Genomic DNA, 6,000 nt, shown 5'->3' with positions numbered 1-6,000 from the left:
GGGGACATTGGCTTGAACCTGTGAGGTTGCCAATCCTTCCTTCTCATATTTTGCCTCCACATTGGTGCAGCATTGTAGCTCAAATTCGTTCACTCCTCTCATTTCAGCATTAAGTCCTGGAATGTGCTAACAGCACCAGCATTGAGGCAATGGGTGTAATATTCCCAAATTTGCACTAAGTAAAAAGGACTTTTTACCCGCTGGCTGCAATGGCGGGTTTTCGTGCTGTATTGTCCCAATCCCACCTCATTTATCATGCATTCCCGGGAAACACGCTGTTTTGCTGGTGGGCGGCCACCTATTCACCCGCCACGCCATCACCTTGCTGCTTCCTCACGCTGGGTGCCATATTCAAAGTTTAGATGCGCGCACACCTCTCAGTGCTTCCAGCCCAGGACTGCAGCACAGAAGACGTGGCTTCGAAAGGCAAGAAGACTGCAGACCTACCTGATTTAGTGACACACCCCTGGGACACCAACTGAACACTGCTGGAGCCCGCCACGATGTCCTCTACTCCCGCTCTGGCCACATAAACTCCATCAGTGTTAACACTCCGGCTTGGAAGGTGGTGGCAGTGGAGGTCAGTGCCAATGCTGTACAGAAGAGGTTCGCCATCCAATTCAGAAAGCGGATAAATGATCTCATCAATGCTGCCAGGGTAAGTCAACCATCTCATCACTCTAAACTCACACACTCACAAGCACATCACACATTCACTGGCATCTCAGTCATTGCCAGCTCAAGGGACATCACCACTCACTCTCTCATACACATACCCTCATCTGGACTCATCTCCTCTGGAGTCTGCCTTCTCTGCCCTCATCCTCTGGAGGCCACTTGCACAGATCAACATGTGTCTCTACACACATCCTTGGATACCCCACTTCCCCAGTAATGCCCAAGACCTGAAACCTCTTCCCTTGCCTGAGGCCACTTCTCCCTCTTCCCCAAGGAAGCCATAGCCCTGCAGCCGTTGAAAAGCCACCCCTGCCTTTTGGCTGGTCTTGTAAGTAGAGATCTGCCTGTGAGCGCCCCCTAAAAGTGATGTAGTGCTGCCTGCGAAGCCTGATGTTGATGACGGCGAGTGCTGACAAAGCAAGGTAGGCAAACAAGCCTCAAAGTCCTGAGTGAAGTGCAGCTTGCCAGGTGCACATTGCTTGCATACAGATGTGCCCGGATGATCCAGTGTGGGGGTATCATTCTGGCGAGCAGGACTTATAATGATATGCAGATGTATTAAAATGAAGTTCCCGATGTCTGGTGGCAGAAAGGTGGCCCACCATTGACTAACGAAGCGGACAATCACAAATTGGTTTCACAACATCATAAAACTGATTTTTGGCTTTCCCGCCATATTGTCTGCTCACACCTGCCATGACATCCGCCCCAATGGACACAGAAAATTGCACCCTTTGACAAAATATTGTGCAACTCTGTTGGGCTGGACAGTTTGTTAGGATGGAGAAAGTACAGTTGTCAAAACAGGTCTTTCATGGAGAACTGGTGGTTAGAAGAAGAACCATAGACAACAAAGGCACTATAAAGACTAAATTGAACAATACAATAATGTCATTGACTATTGAGAAACCCTGCTTTATGATAGAATGGAATGGAGTAAATTAGTAGGGCAGCATTACCAGAAATATACTTCCAAAGAGGCAGCATCTGAAAAAAAATTAATATTGAAAAGCAATAATGGAGTGAAGCTATGAGAGAACATTTGTAGGAAACAAGTAATAAAAGGGATCACAGGTGTAAGCAAATATCAAAAAAAGGGAAATATATTTAATAAAAACACATAAGCAAAACTTATGAGAGGATGCTAGAAAGCAATGAAATTAAAAAACATAATACCTGAAGACAATCAAATAAAGCCAAAAGACGGCAAACAGGAGAAAGAAGATTAAGTAGCAGTATTTGAAAGATGTAAAATTAAGATGGAAGCTATGAAGCATGCTTGCTGTGGGCTGTTCACAAGTAAGACCGCCATCTCCAATAGAAGGATGAAGAGATGTAACAACTCTAATCGGTAAGCTTAAAGGTTAAGTATTATGACCACAGAGAGAAAAGCACAGACATAAGTGGGGGAAATTTTAAAATAAATTGGATAGCATTAGATTAGATAAGTGAGCTGTCGGAACTCGTTAAGATGGCCATATCAACATTGCACCTTGTGAGCAGATCATTAGGGAATAAAGCTGGAGGCCAGTATAATTAGGGACCATATAGCCATGATATGAAGGCAGGTTTTGACTAAAAACAAATGAATACAGGATGGGTTAAAAATAAGTTACACATAAGAAAGCTTGCAAAGCTAACCTTGAGATTATTTTAAGAAACAGAAGTTGATGGGAATTAGGGACAAAACCCTCCACTGGTTGGAATCATACCTAGCACAAAGAAAGATGTCTGTGGTTATTGGAGGCCATTCTCCTTAGCCCCAGGATATTGCTGGAGTTCCTTAGAGTAGTGTCCAAGACCCAACCATCTTCAATTGCTTCACAATGACCTTCCTGCAACCATAAGGTCAAAACTGGGGATCTTTGCTGATGATTGCAGCGTTGGATATCATTCATAACTCCTCAGATATTGAAGCAGTCCATGCCCACATGCAACAAGACCAGTACAACATTCAGCCTTAGGTTGATAAGTGACAAGTAAAATTTTTATTACACGACTGCCAAGAAATGATCATGATCATCAACAAGAGAGAATCTAATCACATTCCCTTCATGTTCAATGGCATTACTATTGCTGAATCCCCCAAATCAAAATCCTGGGGGTTACCATTGATGGGCAACTTAACTGGACCACCAAGAGAAAGCCCGAGGCTGAACCTAAGAAATAGGAGCAGGAGTAAACCAGACGGCCTCTCATGCCTGCTGTACCACCTAAACTCCACTTTCCTGCCTGCTTACCATATCCCTCGATTCCCTGAGAGGCCAAAAATCTATCTATCTCAGACTTAAATATACTCAATGATGGAACATCCATAATGCTCTGGGATAGAGAATTTCAAAAATTCACAACCATCTGAATGAAGAAATTTCTCTTCATCTCAGTCCTAAATAATCGATCCCTTATCCTGAGACTACATCCCCATGTTCTAGATTCCCCAGTCAGGGGAAACAATCTCTGTGTCTATCATGTCAAGCACCAGAACCTTGTATGTTTCAATGAGACCACCTCTCATTCTTCTCAACTCCAGAGTGCATAGTTTACTCAGCCTCTCAGCATAAGATAACCACATCATCCCAGGAACTAATCTAGTAAACCTTTGCTGTTCTGCTTCCAAAGCAAGAATATCCTTCCTTAGATATGAGACTAAACCTGCGTATGGCACTCTAGGTGTGGTCTCACCAAAGCCCTATACAATAGTAGCAAGACTTCCTTATTCTTGTACTCCAATTCCCTTAAAATGAAGGCCAACATGCCATTTGCCTTCCTAATTACTTCTTGGGAATTCTGCAGTGAGTAATTCAGGTACACCATCTACAAGACACAAGTCAGGAATCTGATTAAATAGTTTCCACTGGCCTTGATGAATGCAGCTCCAAAAACACCTAAGAAGCTCGACACCATCCAGGGCAAAGCAAGTGCACTTGATCAGTACCCCATCCACCACCTTAAACATTCACTACTTCCGCCACAGGCGCACAGTGGCAGCAGTGCATACCAACTACCACTGTAGAAACTCATCAATCCTCCTTTGGCAGCACTTTCCAAACCTATGACATCCACTACCCAGAAGGGCAATGGCAGCAGACACATGGGAACACTACCACCTTCAAGTTCCCCTCAAAGCCACTCAATCCTGACTTCACTGTCATTAGCTCAAAACCCCTCGGATTCCCTTCTTAACACCACATAAACAGCAGTAATTCAAGGTGGCAGCTCACCAGCGCTTTCTCAAAGGCAATTAGGGATAGGCAACAAATGCTGGTCTTGCCATCGACACTCATATCCCATGAACAAGTAAGAAAGAAAATGTCCTGAAAGTGAGACAACTGCAATACTCGATTGGACCATTTGTATAAGGATAGAGTTTGCGTTCACTGAGAATATGGTTGTAGCAGATTCTTTGCTTAGCAAAACAGAGCTATGTATGTAGTAAAAACCTGGCTGACAGGATGATGGGCTGTCTGCCTAGAATTAGAGCAGACAACAGTGAAAGGTTAAAAGAGATGTTCAAATGGACATGAATAGGCCTAGTGACGGTAGACTACTAAGAAGTAAGCAACATTAGAAAAAAACAATATATGGGCCCTAGATGTCACATATATGAGGATTGTTACAAAACTCAAAAATAGTAGGCGAAAAGTACTGTTTACCTAAATGAAGGTGTAAATGAGTGGCTGGCAAAACAACAAGGGTACCTTAATAAACCCCCAGCTCAGAAGATTTTCAGAATAAAAAGGATTGGTACAAGAGAGGCTAGCTGTTCCTAAATCAAATCAGATAAATAGATGTGAAAGGAACATTGAAGCAGCAATTGAAAATCATTTATGTTAGGTAGGTGGTGGGAAGGGAGGGAAGAAGATCAACCTAAATAGAAGATATCAAAACAGAAGACATGTTTCAACATAGAAACATATATATACCAAAGACCAGATATAGTCAGACACTGGTGTACATGAAAGGAGGCAAATCTACAACAAAAAGATGGCAGGAATTTAAAGATATATAGTTTAACTCAAAGGACAGAAAAGAGTAAGATATTCAGAGATATTGAGAGAGGGGGGGGTGGTGAGGGTTTGAACTTTCACCCAGAATGGCATGCACTCAGTGTCTGCCTGATGAGTTCAATGGGATTCACAAATTATTTGCATTGCGCGTTATTTGGCAGCTTGCTGAAGTGGAGAGGGAGAATTCCAACAGCTCCATGGGTATGACAAGCTGGAAAGCAGTAAAGGAGGAAAGGAAAGCTGGAATGAGAAATGTGGCCTACCCATCACCAACTTCAATAGTTATTTGGGGATTGAGTAGTATTTGCACTCCACTCATTTGTACCTGAAAATTACAAATAGTATCCCATAACCGACGTAAGACTCAATTTGCATGTAGAAGCAGACTCCTGCCTGTTTAGGTCAGGAGTGCTGAATGTCTAATTGCAGGTCTGCCTGAATATTGCAACAGCCAACCCTGGGCATTCAAAGGCTGGTTCCTGCATACTGAGTATTTTGAACTGCTGGACACCTTGCAAATGGGACAGCCAACAGTTGAAAATCACCCTGTGTGTTCAGAAAGAACAAAGTGGACAGGCAGTGGTGCATCTATATGTGTATGAGACATCTGGGAGCTAAAGTAACTTTATTCTTTGGGAGGGCTTAAGCTAAATAACGTACTCAAACAAAAAAAAAGTGCCGGAAAATGTCAAAGGTCATGTAGCTAACATGCCAGGTACCAAAGCTTCGTCAGAAATAACATGTTGGTTTGATGAAGACTGCATACCTGTTACTTTGACAGTGCTCTCTGCAGAAACTGCTTGGATTGTTGAGTATTTCTAGCATTTTTATCTTTGATTCAGGTTTCTAGCATATGCAGTATGAAGCTTTTTATTCAATTAGCTGTTTTGACTAGACATCTCTATTATGGTAAAAATCCAACCTGGTTCCAGGGCTACACTGCAGACCACCAGGTTAACACAAGGAGTAATAAGAGTATATGAGAACAGAAAAGTTATTTTAGTGGGAAATCATACAAATATAAACTTAGAAAACCCAAAGGTTTGGAGCCATAGCTGGTGAATGTAACGCATAATTCCTTTATGGTTCAGTGTATAAAGGAAGTGATGAGAAGTGTTCATTGGAACAGGAGTAGTATTTACCCACTTTATATGCAGGACAAGGCTAGAATACTTATTGAGTACGTTTATTGAGTGTTTACTAAGGAAGAGGAAGCTAACGAAATATCGGTAGAAGCTGAAACGGTATAGGTAATGGATGGGGTGAAAATTGAGATGCAGGGTGTATTGAAAAGGCTGGCTATGCTTTGAGTGGA

Source organism: Carcharodon carcharias, chromosome 12 (assembly GCF_017639515.1).
Source record: "Carcharodon carcharias isolate sCarCar2 chromosome 12, sCarCar2.pri, whole genome shotgun sequence".
NCBI classification, from domain to species: Eukaryota; Metazoa; Chordata; class Chondrichthyes; order Lamniformes; family Lamnidae; genus Carcharodon; species Carcharodon carcharias.
This window is presented reverse-complemented; position numbering follows the sequence as displayed.